The following is an 11,792-nucleotide window of genomic DNA, read 5'->3' as shown; positions in this document are numbered from 1 at the left end:
TAAAAGAATTCATCACCAATCCTCTTCTTTCATTTTTTGGAGAAAGTACTCCATACATCTGAAAGATGGGACAGAGTCATGGCAGGAGCACTGAGCTCAGGCATGTTGCCTACACATGCCACTGAATCACTGGAGAAGGAAATGGACACTCCAGTATTCTTGCCTGGAGAATTCCACGGACAGAGGAGTCTTTCAGTCCGTGGGGCTGCAAAGAGTCGGACAGAACTGAGCGACTCTCACTCACTCACTGACCACTGAATCACAGTGAACTGTGGGAAAGTCCATTCTGAAAAACCCACACATTTGATTAATGTATGTTTGATGCTCCATTTTTTAAAAAAAATTTTTGTTTATGTGTTTTTAATTTCTCGGCCACACCATGTAGCATGTGAGATCTTAGTTCCCCAACCAGGGATTGAACCTGCATGCCCTGCATTGGAAACATAGAATCTTAACCACTGGACTGCCAGGGAGGTCCCCCTCTTTTTTAAAAGGTTAATTTTTAAATTTTTATTAAAAAAAAAAAAACATGGCACATGTATTGAGTTTGTATGTCATCCTTGCATGGGCGCCAGGCTAATGGTCTCTGTATTGTTCCAATTTGGGTGTACAAAGCCAGCATTGTGTTCCAATTTATTCATTGAGGGTACTATGTGGTATGGGTGGAATCTGTAGGAAACATTTTTTTCCTTATTTAAAAAACTAACAAATGACATCATGTGGTCTCTCTTCCTTTTTTATTTTTATTTTATTTTTTACCTTAAGTACAATGCATACCGATAAAAAAGATGTACGTTGCATGTATCCGTGATAATAGCCGCGGCCAAGGCAGTCTGAGGCATATTAACAACAGACTTATCTGTGGAGCAGCACCTTATGTAAGATGCATTTTTCTCTAGAGCCAAGCAGCGCAGAATCCACCTACATGGCAGATAAGTGGCCCCTGGGCCCACATGCAGCCCAGTGCCAGGGCTGTGACTGGGGAGTGTTCTCAGCCACAGAATTGACACAACAAGGGTAAGATTTCTATTTAGTGCAACAGAAGCTGCCATGTAAATTGGCACTTGATGCTTTTCAGTCTGGCTGTACTAATGTCATCTATGGAACCCAAGATAATTTCAGTGACATCTTTCTTTTCTCTGGGGAGAAATGTGCTTTCAGCCAGGGTCCATCTGACAAACCTGGGTAAACATTTGCGTGGCAGGTGGAGGCTGTGTATAAAACTGTCCCCCACCCACTCCAGTGTTCTTGCCTGGAGAATCAAAGGGATGGGGGAGCCTGGTGGGCTGCCTTCTATGGGGTTGCACAGAGTCAGACACGACTGAAGCGACTTAGCAGCAGCAGCAGCAGCTCCTCAAAAGATATAGGGCTAAATAACTTCTTGGTGGAAGCTGATGGAATAACCTTGATTCCTTGCTTCTGGGTGGCCAGGGGCTCCTTAGACTGTGGTGACCAAATGAACCATCCAAGAAAGCTGGCACCCTCATCTGTGCAGCTCTGGGAGCCTTGGGAGTGGCCTGCTTAGGGATGTGATGCTATTCATCTGTAGCCCCTCCCCCATCCAATCGCAACATCTACCCCTCAGCCCCAGGTCCTAACTCACACCCATGTGGCTGCAGATTGGCTGTTCATTCTGACCTGCATGCCTTCAACTCCCTGGTGCAGATGGAGCCTTTCCCCAGACTGCTGTCTGTCCCCCCCCACCCCCCCACTTCAGTTCTCCACTCCCAGCCTTCCCTGGCTTCTCTGCCTTCTCAGTTGTTCTACTGTTGGTCTCTCTAGTAGCCCAGTATTGCTTATTTCCCAGAGCCTCCATGAAACCGTCCAACCCAGCCGTCTCCACCCTTTGCCTTTTGCTCTTTATCCAGGCCTCGGGTCTCTTGGGAAAGTCATGAAGGTGGAGTCAGCATCTAACATCAGCTGGAGACTCTGAGTCGAACTTCTCTTCCTCTTGGGACTCCTCCTTGGCATTTCTCCAGAGGGGGCTTCAAGCCTGGGACCTCAAGGCATGGACCACTTCTGCCTCGTCCCATCTCAGGGCAGTGGGGTCTTCCCCTCTGACTTTCATACCTCGATGACTCTGTTGCTCCTTTACTCCTTTGGTCTGTCTGATTCTCTCTCTGACTGTGGTTCTCTCCTCATCATCGTTTGCTGGACTTTTCCTAGGAGTGGTCAGCATTTCTGCTTCCTGTTTTTACCACCCGCATGCTTCTAATCGCTTCCCACTAGGGAAGTCCCTTGTAACCTTTTGATATTTTATTTCCATTCCTTCCATTTTGTGAAAATGATATTTTTGAAGGATACAGATGAGGCTGTGTGAGACTCAGTGGCTGTTCCTTATGCTAGTGTCAGGGCTTGTCTTGTGTGACCACCATAGCCCTCTTTTGGTAGACAAAATAATGACCCTCCAAGGATATTCATATTCTAATCCCTGGAATCTGTGATTATGTTACCTTATACGCCAAAAAAGACTTGGCAGATGTGATTAAATTAAGGATCTTGCATTGGGGAGATTATCCTAGATTATCTGGATGGGCCCAACATGATCACAGGAGTTCTTATAAGGAAAAGAGGGAGATAGGAGAGTCTACTTTGGGAGGAACTGTGATGACCCAAGCAGAGAGCAGATTGATACTGGGCCAGGAGCCAAGGAATGCTGGCAGCCTCTAGTAGCTAGAAAAAGCAAGGAATGGATTATCCCATAGAGCCTTCAAAAGTAACACAGCTCTGCCAATACTTAATTTTAGCTCCATAAGACCCATTTCTAATTTCTTCCCTCTGGGACTGTAAGAGAATAAATTTGCATTGCTTTAAGACACTGAGTTTGCGGTAAGTTGTTACAGCAGCAATAAAAAACAAATACACTTCTCAAAACTCTCTTCTCTCTAGATTGTCCCATCTAAAGTGATGGAAACTTCTTCTGGTCTTTTTCAACCTGTTTCCAAAATGGAAAAATACATTTAGCATTTTCACAATGAATATTTGCAGAAGTAGTCAGTCTGTTTAAAATGATACCACTGTATTTAGAACATGTGGGGATACCTCCTTTCTTAGAGAATCTTCCTCCACCCACAGCCCTTGATGGGTAGACCTCAGATCCCTGACCCACCCCAGTCATAGCTGATTGACTCAGGCGTGTGCACCTCACCTAAGGGGACCTCATTGGTCAGTTGGCCTGGTGCAAAAGAGGAGTTGGGCCAATCAGATGCCCACTCTGGGAAATCTGTCTGATACCAAGTTTTGGTTCATGATAGGTACTGGAGCGGAAAGACTGGTAGATTTATGTCTTGTGTGGCAATAAAGGACTAGATGAAATTCAGAGAATGGAGAAACTCAGAAGTGACTAATTGGAAGATGAGAAGGGGGTGAAGCTGTAGAGATACTGGGGGACCGCTAAGGGGGAGGAGGCGACAGCATCTGTGTCTTGCAGCAACTTTGATTTCACCTTTGCCAAGGCCTGCGAGTTTTCCATGTTTCTCTGAGACACTCCTCTTTGACTTAGATGGATTTCTGTTCCTTAAGATCAAAGATTCTCAGATTAGAATGATCTGTTTGTCCAGTTGCTCAAGTCAGAAACCTGGGATGTCACCTTTGACTCTCCTTGTCTTCTCTGTTGTCCCGGAGCCTGAATACATGAGAAGGAGGAGAACATGGGTCAGACCCTGAGAAGAACCAACATTGAGGAGCAGAAGAAGAATCTTCGAAAGGGGAAGAGAAGGAGAAATGGGAGGAAAACTAGGAATGCTTCCTGAAGCATCCCTGAAGTGATGGAAGCGAGTGCTTAGAAGCACTGAATGTCATCAGACCCTAAATCAACTGATTTTTGTTTTGATAGGTTATGAAAAAGGAAACAACTTTTTGGAAACCCAGTATCTTAAAACTGGGAGCTGGGGGAAGAGCATTTGGGCGAGGGAACACATAAGCCATTCTCCAGTGGAAGCCAAGGCAAGTTGTTTATTAATGTCAACTGAAAAATACATACAGGGATGAGAAATGAGTGAAAAGAATTGCAACTAGATCTGACCTTGAGCTCCTCAAGGTCAAGGCTTGTGTCTTATTCACACACCTATTTGCAATACCTGGCTTAGCTCCTGGCATTCATTCATTCTTGCCACAATCTCTGTCACATTTTTAGGTATCACGAACATAGTAGGCATTCAGTTGGACAAATTAAGCTCTTTTTACATTATGTTCTGAAAATTGTGCATCTGAAAAACTCCAGACTTTCCTGGCTGACAATTTTAGCTGCCAGAATGCATGGGAAGAAGAGACAGTTTGTTTAGAACTAAAGATATTTTCCACTTGTCAAGGCAGGAATCCAGATTTTGAGCAAGTATTGAATTGTGTGCTAAAGAAAATATTTAATGAAAAGAAATTTGTTGTTTGCATGGATGGATCCATGCAACTAAAACTGTTCATACAGAGATAATCTTCACTAAAAAAGTTTAAGGATAAGGGCCTTCCCAACATTGGGTTGGACTTGCCCCAAATGAAGGGGATACCCTGAATACGCCAGTTACCACTCTGAAGTCATAATGACCCATATGGAGTCCTTTGCCCCATCAACAGAAATTCAGTGTGGACCCTGGACCTTTGAGAGTAGAAAATAAACTCCCTACCTCTGTGGCTCATTTTGGAAAAAAGAAAAGGGGAATTGTATAATCAAATGTGCTCTTTTGAAGATCCTGAGAGCAGCAGGACAGAAACCTTGTGGGTAGCATGCTTAGGTTGGGTTGAAAACAACTAGAGTGTTTCTGTGTCCATAGGAAGCCCTCTAGGTTGGATGCAGCCTGGCTTTGTGAGAACTGATTACGATGCAAAGCAATCTTGCAGTGTTGTTCCTGGAGCGTGTCTCACCTCTGTCCCCTCAACTCTGCCTTGGCCCATTCCTAAGTGTGAAAGTTCTGATTGTTATCTTGGTTACAGAATCCCATTCCTTGTCTGTTTTCTTTTGCCCTTATCCTCACACTTCTTTGAATGTCCTTTCATGGGACGCCTTGATCTGCTCCCAAAGAAATGCAATTATCAGAAATCAACCTCTCTCACCCATTTCTGCCCTAAGCAGCTTTTGCCCACTGGTGAATTTCACATTGTACTGAGAAAGTCAGCAACTAATACTAGTAACAATAAAATATGTTTGTATTTTTTAGATGACTTTTTCCACTGGGGACTCCCTGGTGAGAGCCAGGCGCTGAGCATAGTAAGTGTGTATATGAGCTGGAAATGGAGAGCAAGAAAGAGACCTGGCTGGTTGAAGCCTTTCCTTGACAGCTAATTTCCATTTTTTGGTATCAAGGGGTCTGTGCCAGTAATTGGCATGCAGATTGTGTCTGATGGGCCTGTTATACAGAATAAAGGAATCTGCTAGTTAGAATAAGCCAACCCCAGGCTGATGGATGGGGCATAAGGAGGTCATTGCAAAAGAGAAATTGTGTGTGTGTGTGTGTGTGTCCCTGTGCGTGCGTGTGTTTCACAAGAATTCCACCCCCCATCTCCCTCTTGATCCAGCAGACTCTAATCTTTCATATTGCATTGAGACAAATGGTGCTGCATTTCTCTCCCTCTCTCTGTTTTTCCCTTGAAGGGATATTTGATAGAACCCAGTCCAGGTTTTAATAAAGTGTGGGGGCAAAGGAGAAATTAAAGCAGTGTCATGGTTTGTTAGCAGCCCAGGATCTTCCAGGATGGGCCCAGGCTACAAATTATACTCTGGAATTAATTGGCAGAAGGTAGTTCTCCCATCCATCATGCTTAATCCAAAGGTGTGGGTGGAAGGGGCTGTGGGGCATCAACAGGAATGTGTATACTCTTATCCACTCCCCCTTTGCTTTGTCTAAGTCACTGGTGCCGTTAGGTAGCTGTTTCCTGAACCCTCACCCCATGCCTCGGTTAGGTAGGAGTTGTACTATCTCCTGTTACCTCTGGAGTATAGGTGCTGTACAACGTTGCATTAGCTGCGACTGTATGGCAAAGTGAAGCAGCCATACATATACGTTTATCACCTCCCTTAAGACTTCCTTCCCACTCAGTCCATCACCGTGTATTAAGTAGAGTTTCCTGTGCTATACGCTAAAACAGAACATTATACTATTTTAAAAAAGAAATAGATGAATCCCTCATAGAAAATTCTTTGCTTTCTTATTTTTCATTAGAGAAATTCAGTTGTGTCACTGAGCAGATGTCAGCAAGAGTTCTGAAGCCCTTTGTCTTCTGAACTGATCCAGAAGGGTCCCATTGGGTTATTTTTTTTCTGGCCATGTCTTTCCCCAAGGCTGCCTTAACAGGTGACTGCAGAACATTTAAAGGGTCCAATTGTACTACACTTTCGGGTAGGACTATGATTTGATCTTTTTATCTCACTGACCTCTAAGAGTGGGGCCAAGGGCCTGTAGAAAAGTGGTGCTAGAGGGAAAGTGGAATGAGGAAGGAGACAGAGGAAGAACAATGACAAGTGGCTAAGGAGAAGGAGGGAGGGAAGTGAGAAGGAGAATGAAGAGAAAGGGACAGAAGAGGGAGACCAGAGATGAAAACAGAGGGTGAGCTGGAGGGCCGCCTCCTAAACCCCAATCTGAGGATAGAGGCTGCCTGCCTCCTCTCTTGGTCCTGCCAGGGAGCGTCCACGGTTCCAGGAGAGTGCTGCTGCGCCACCTATAGGCCTGGAGGTTGAACAGAGGCAGGCAAGGTCTCTGCCAACATTCCTTCGAACTCTGTGCAGCCCCTACTTAATGCCCTCTACTGTGGAGGAAAGACCTCCCTCCCTTTTGCCAAGTGTGCCAGAGGGTCTATTTTTGGCTACTGATGTAGGTGGTACTCTCTATTTCTCTCAAGCACACCGGCATCTCTGAGTTTCTGCTTCACAGAGGATTTTTTTGGTGGCAGGAGAGGGTAAAAAGGAAGAGGAGGGAGTCAGGTGCGTGGTATGGTGACTGCTCCTGGTTCAGCTCGGTGGACGGGGCACCAGACCTGTGGGCTGAATCCCTGGAGGATATGGGGGTCCCTGCTGGCTCCCAGGTTTCACCAGGTCGCCCAGGCCCAGGGGTGAGCTTGGGGTGTTCTAGGAGTTGACAGGGCCCTTTGATGAGACTCTGGGTGCTGTCAGTGCTAATTTGGGACCCAGGTGATGAGGAGAGGCATAGAGCTGAGGAGACCATCTCCCCCTTCCGCATGGGGACCAGCGCTGTGAGGGCACCTGAGGACGGTGGCTTTGCAAGTGTCTGTCACAGCACCCACTGCACAGCTGGAGGCATTTCCCCATGGGCTGGTGGAGCTGAGACCCAGGGGATAAAGACAAATAAAATGTGGGGTTCACCTCTTACACTGTTGGTGGGAATGCAAACTAGTACAGCCACTATGGAGAACAGTATGGAGATTCCTTAAAAAACTGGAAATAGAACTGCCATATGACCCAGCAATCCGACTCCTGGGCATACACACTGAGGAAACTAGATCTGAAAGAGACACGTGCACCTCAATGTTCATTGCATCACTGTTTATAAAAGCCAGGACATGGAAGAAACCTAGATGCCCATCAGCAGATGAATGGATAAGGAAGCTATGGTACATATACACAATGGAATATTACTCAGCCATTAAAAAGGATTCATTTGAATCAGTTCTAATGAATGATGAAACTGGAGCCCATTATACAGAGTGAAGTAAGCCAGAAAGATAAAGACCAATACAGTATACTAATGCATATATATGGAATTTAGAAAGATGGTAATGATAACCCTATATGCAATACAGAAAAAGAGACACAGATGTACAGAACAGACTTTTGGACTCTATGGGAGAAGACGAGGGTAGGATGTTCTGAGAGAATAGCATTGAAACAAGTATATTATCAAGGGTGAAACAGATCACCAGCCCAGGTTGGATGCATGAGACAAGTGCTCAGGGCTGGTGCACTGGGAAGACCCAGAGGGATGGGATGGGGAGGGAGGTGGGAGAAATCCATGGCTGATTCATGTCAATGTATGGCAAAAACTACTACAATATTGTAAAGTAATTAGCCTTCAACTAATAAAAATAAATGAAAAAAAAAATGTGGGGCTCAGGGGAAGGGAGGGCTGATGCCTGGTGGCAGCTGATAGGCCAGTGGTAAGTCCATGGCAGGCTCCCCTTTGAGGACTTCCAGAATAGTTGGGTGTGCTCTAGATCTCTCTGGGGGCTCTGAAGTCCTACTGTTCTGTACGGGGAGTTATTAAGCCCATCTGAGGTCATAGTTGACTTTCTAAGTCCTAACTTTATAATTTGGGCCACCTTCCCAAATGATAGAGAAAAGAAAAGGCTGATGCTATGGGGAGCAGGTCACTTATCAAATTATGGGTCCCCTTCTAACAAGGTCTTCCAGCAGGGGTACTGACACCCCAGCCTTGCCTCTGGACAGGGAGCCTCCTTCTTAAAAGTCCCTTCCCCTTGTGTTCTCGGAATGTCAAAAACCTTACACAAAGCTCTTGAGCACTCAGGTGGGTCTCATTTTATGCTCTGTTGATATTTCTTCCTGCTTCCCCATTCTCTCACCTGCCATGGGTTTTGGCAACTCTGGACAGGGCCAAGGCCAGCCAATGAGAATTAGAAAAACCTTTGCGTAAACTTTGCACAAGTTATTAAAAAAAGTGTCCTTTCCTCGGGAGACTAGCCTTATGCAGGGTGCAGAGTGTGGTGACTGAATCACAGGCTGAGTTTGAGGCCCTACTCACCTCCTTGTCCAGGCGCCCTGTATAGAACAAGCTACAAGGTCTGGCCTCTCCTACCTTTCCACTTGTCAAGGGTGCTGTCATTGTCATGTGACCACACTCTTCATATTCAGTATCATTTTTTTATTGCCGGCTGTGAATTTTGTTGATTTCTACCAAAAATTATCTTCCTATTCTCCTTAGGCAAATATCCAATTTTGAAGTATTGCTCACATGGCTAACACACAGTAAGCTGTGTGGCCATTCAGGTTGTAATTGATAGAGCAAAGTCACTTTAGTTATTACAACAGAAGGATTTTAATGCAGGAAATTGTTTAAGCAGGTGGTAGAATTGCTGAGAAGACAAACAGTGGATGGATAAAACAACTGAGAAATTAGCAGTAGCAGGGAGTTGCTCCCACCCTAGGAGAAAAGCAAGGTGGTGGTGTTACTGGGGCAGCCAGTTTACAAGTGAGGCTGCAAGCATAAGGCTCAAAAGCCCACAAGCCAAAGACGGGAGCACGGACAGACATTCACTCTTGGTTCCTCAGTGGCATCACTAGGCTGCCAAACCATCCCTAGGATCACCCTTTTCCATTTTCTTGTTAGTGTTGCAGAAGTCAATCTGTCGAGAAACCAAGCACTGCACTCCGGACTGGGAGAGTTGGAGAACTCATGTTTATTACACCGGCAGGCCCAGAGGAATTAACACTTCCAGCTCTGAGCCCTGAACAAAGGAATTACAGGGCTTTTATAGACAGTGCATGACACCAGACTTTAGTGGGCAGTGGGGACTGAATAGGCTAGTTCAGACTAGGGGTCTCACACACTCCAACCGTGGTTAGGATGCAGCAGGGGGGATGCCTGACCTTTACACAAACAAACATGGTTAAGCAGGATTACAGGGGCTGGGTAATTGACAAGGGTGAGTGAAGTAAATTTCAACTCCTGGAATTGTTGCAAGTTTCTGTTTTCCCAAAACTATGTCACTTACGTGACTTTGCAAGGAGCTAGCTGAATTGCAGAAACAGAAGGAGCATGAGGTTATTTCTAGCTGGGTATAAATTTTTAAATTTTCCTCTTCATTAGCAAATAATAAAGGCCTATATTTGTTTGAATCTGTTAGATTTTCTGTTACTTATAGCTAAACATGTCTGATGTAATAGTCTCCAATGTGAAATAGTCTACTTATGTTAACAAGTGTGTTACATTTTATCAGCCTTCGAAGCAACAGTTGGCTGGTTGAGGCCATAGTGAACCCCGGGCCTGTGGGTGCAGTGTCCCTCTACGCCCTGCAGTGGCAAACTGTGGGTGCCGGTCAGTGATGGAAGCAGAGCCTGGGGTGAAGCATGCTGGGATTCAGTTCCAGGGTCTCCCACTGGACACCACCATTGTGTGATTCATTCAACACGCCCAGCCACCTGTGTGCTTGCTAGGAGTGCTGGAGGAAGTGTTTTCCACCTCCTCCTGGCCAGCAAAGACTCAGGGCTTCCTGATTGGCCCACATAATATAAACACACAACTATAGTATTTATCCTGGAAACTCCCCTGAGCCTGGTACTCAACAACGTATGCAAAGATCTCCTCTTCTTTCTCCTGGGTACTCTGATCTCAGGGCAGTGAGTTAATGAAAAAAAAAAAAAAATTCCTTGAGGCAAGGCTTCATTTTCTGTTCGTTTACTGTTGATTTTCAGTCTGAGGTCAGTTTTGCTTGTTTATTGGGAGCAGCAGTGGTCAAGTGTACCTTGAAGCTGAGAGAGCACAAACATTCGTCATAAGAATTCGCTCCCAGTGGGTTCATTTTGCCCAACTGGTGTGCTCAGTTTTGTGGCACACAAGCCAGGCTCAACTACTCCACATGCTGGTAGAAATTGGTCTCTGAACAACCAGAGACTAAACATGTTTGGACGGATTTGCCTTTTCTTCCATCTTTTGGGAGTTATAAAGCCTTTCCTATTTTGTGTTACAACCATTCTGCAACCACTTTTATGTCTTACTATTACACGGTACAGAAATTCTGAAGTTGATTTAATTCATCATCATCATTCTTGCCTGGAGAATCCTGTCGACAGAGAAGCCTGGCAGGCCATGGTCCATAGGGTTGCAGAGAGTTAGACATGACTGAAGCGACTAAGCACACATGCACACATCATTATAGCATAATATATCAATACATATGGCTTCCTTTATGTCAGGCAGTGATCTAAGCATTTTAATCCTCTTGACAACTCTATGAGGTAAGTGTTCAGGGTCATATTGTATCCTCAATTCAATCCCAGTGCCTAGAATGTGCCCTTATTTGGACACAGTGTCTTCACAGAAGATAATCAACTTAATTGAGGCCATTGTGTGTGTGTGCTCGGTAGTTTCCAACTCTTTGTGACTCCATGGACTGTAGCCTGCCAGCCTCCTCTGTCTAGGCGAGAGTAGTAGGGGAGGTTGCCATTGCCTTCTCCAGGGGCTCTTCCCAACCCAGGAATTGAACCCATCTTGCATTTCCTGTAGACGGATTCTATACCACTGCACTGTTTGGGAAGCCCAGTTGAGGTCATTAGGGTGGGCACTATTCCACTCTGACTAGTGTCCTAATAAAGCAGGAAAATTTGGACACAGAGACATACATCACATAGAAAGACTATGTGAGACGCAGGGAGAAGATGGCCATCTACAAGTCAAGGAGAGAAGCCTCAAAAGGAACTAGAATCGCCAGCACCTTGATTTCAGACTTCAGTCTTCAGAAATCTGAGATAATAAGTTTCTGTTGTGTAAGCCACCTAATTTGAGGTGCATTGTCCTGAGTCCAGGATCTGCACTGCACCCCCAGCAAACACCAAAATCTGCTGGATTCTCATGTCCCTTTGTAAACTGGGGTAGTGCTTTTGGATGCAGAACCAGTGGATATGGAGAGTCCGCGCTAGTAAGTATTCTATTATTGTCTAATATCTTCATTGTCTATTGTTGTCTAATATCATTCATTATTGTCTTTTATCTTCATTTTCAGAAGAGGAAGCTGAGGCAGAGAAATGTTGGGAAATGTCATAAAACTATGTGGAAGGTTTTAGGCCAAGCCCTTTAAGAGGAAGTAGGGGGTGGTTCTAGCTTCGCAGGCACCCA

At 45.2% G+C, this 11,792-nt stretch overlaps 1 pseudogene; it reads right to left on the bottom strand.

The window, feature by feature from the left end:
* Positions 1-523: 523 nt before the first annotated feature.
* On the bottom strand, positions 524-623 carry LOC139034905 (U6 spliceosomal RNA; annotated as a pseudogene).
* Positions 624-11,792: the final 11,169 nt, after the last annotated feature.

Source organism: Odocoileus virginianus, chromosome 4 (genome assembly GCF_023699985.2).
Source record: "Odocoileus virginianus isolate 20LAN1187 ecotype Illinois chromosome 4, Ovbor_1.2, whole genome shotgun sequence".
Classification (NCBI taxonomy): domain Eukaryota; kingdom Metazoa; phylum Chordata; class Mammalia; order Artiodactyla; family Cervidae; genus Odocoileus; species Odocoileus virginianus.
Note: the sequence above shows the minus strand (reverse complement) of the source record. Positions and strands in the feature narration are given on the sequence as shown.